We start from the raw sequence: 1,714 nt of genomic DNA, 5'->3' as shown, positions 1-1,714 counted from the left end.
CGAACATCACACATCATCCAAAATGGACAGTGGGAGCACTGCTTTCTGATTCTTCTTCACCTCGTAAACTGTCTGAATCAAAAATTTTTATTTATTCTTCCGCCAAACACAACTGATTTCCATCTACAATTATTTTTTAAGGTAAGAAACGTGAGTCAACTGAAGAAAGGCCTGTGGCCTTGAGCTAGGGAAGGGTGACACTGTGACACTCGACTGAGCCCCCGGGCTGTGGGGTTGAGCTTGGGCCGCGCAGGACTGGACCCGGGTCAGCGGACCTTCTCCAGGGCAGCTCTGCAGCACTGCACGCACTGCTGGTAGATGGTCTCAAAGTGAACGTCACTGCCGTCATAGCGATCTTCAGAAATGAGTTGTTTTTGTGGCTCGTAGCTCCCAAGTAGTTCAATTTTCGCTCTGCAGTTTTTAACTTGGTTACTTTTTCTATTCAAATCTCTACGGTTGCTTTCATCCATACGTAGTATACAGTCAAAAGCAGCGGCAAAGTCTTCTTTGGTAACCTGCCGGGCAACGTGACTCATGGGAGTACCATGCTTCTTCATGCAAGCCTGCCCCCCGATAATCAGGAGGGTTTCCTAGTTCATACGTGGACGTCGCTGCACTGTCCATCCTCCAAGTATCTGAAACGCTTTGATCAGTTACAAGTTTCCTGAAGACTGCTTCTGCAGTGGGTAATAGACAGATGTTACCCAGACACACGAACACCCCCGACTTGGTCACCTGCTCGGCCATCTTCCCCCCCTCCCCACCAAGAAGTCTTAATTAAGATTGATGCCTGAATGAATGACATTCTCGCCTTTGCATAAAAGTGAAATTAAGGACAGCAAGTCTTCAGTTCCCAGCCAATTTAATTATTATGTATATCAGAGGTTAGCAAAATCTCAGGAGAGTTGTGCCTAAGTTCAGCTTTTTTTTTCTTATGTAGTATTTTTGTTAAAGACACAGTTCTGCAGTTCATGAAAATCTTATAATTTGAGGGCCTCATTCATCAAATGGCCAAATCTGTAAGTTTAGCTAAGATATAGAAAATGGAGCTCTTTTGAGTCAGAAATTTGATCCACAATCATTACCAAATAATGTCTCTAGAATCTCTTACTTTTTTTTTTTTTTTTAAAAAATCAGAATATAAAAGTGTTTACATGTAATGGATGCTTTCTTTGGATTCTCCTTGAAATGGGATACTTTTCACTTTGCTCGACCTTTTCTTCTTTAAATTTCTTAGACTTTCTTAAGACAAGAAATTGTATGACTGTTTCCTAGTGTCTCCTATTGTCAGGGTAGGTTTTATTTATTTATTTATTTATTTTGCTGTATGCGGGCCTCTTACTGTTGTGGCCTCTCCTGTTGCAGAGCACAGGCTCCAGACGCGCAGGCTCAGCAGCCATGGCTTGCGGGCCCAGCCGCTCCGCGGCATGTGGGATCTTCCGGGACCGGGGCACGAACCCGTGTCCCCTGCATCGGCAGGCGGACTCTCAACCATTGCGCCACCAGGGAAGCCCTCAGGGTAGGTTTTATATCTTTTTTGTTTCTTTGTTCTTTTGTGCTTTTGCATTGTTTTGTGGCTTGCAATTGGTGGGTAAATATTTCCTAGAAATTTGGAGAATAGAATGATGCAAATTACTTGGAATAGAGATTAATTATTGTTCAAAGAAACCCATGCTGCACCTCAGACTTCTGAGCTCTGCCCACCTCCAGTCTT

General features: G+C 43.7%; 1 pseudogene; it reads right to left on the bottom strand.

The window, feature by feature from the left end:
• Window positions 1–266: 266 nt before the first annotated feature.
• Window positions 267–747, bottom strand: LOC132437387 (low molecular weight phosphotyrosine protein phosphatase pseudogene; annotated as a pseudogene).
• Window positions 748–1,714: the final 967 nt, after the last annotated feature.

This window comes from Delphinus delphis, chromosome 14, assembly GCF_949987515.2.
Source record: "Delphinus delphis chromosome 14, mDelDel1.2, whole genome shotgun sequence".
In the NCBI taxonomy this organism is placed as follows: domain Eukaryota; kingdom Metazoa; phylum Chordata; class Mammalia; order Artiodactyla; family Delphinidae; genus Delphinus; species Delphinus delphis.
Note: the sequence above shows the minus strand (reverse complement) of the source record. Positions and strands in the feature narration are given on the sequence as shown.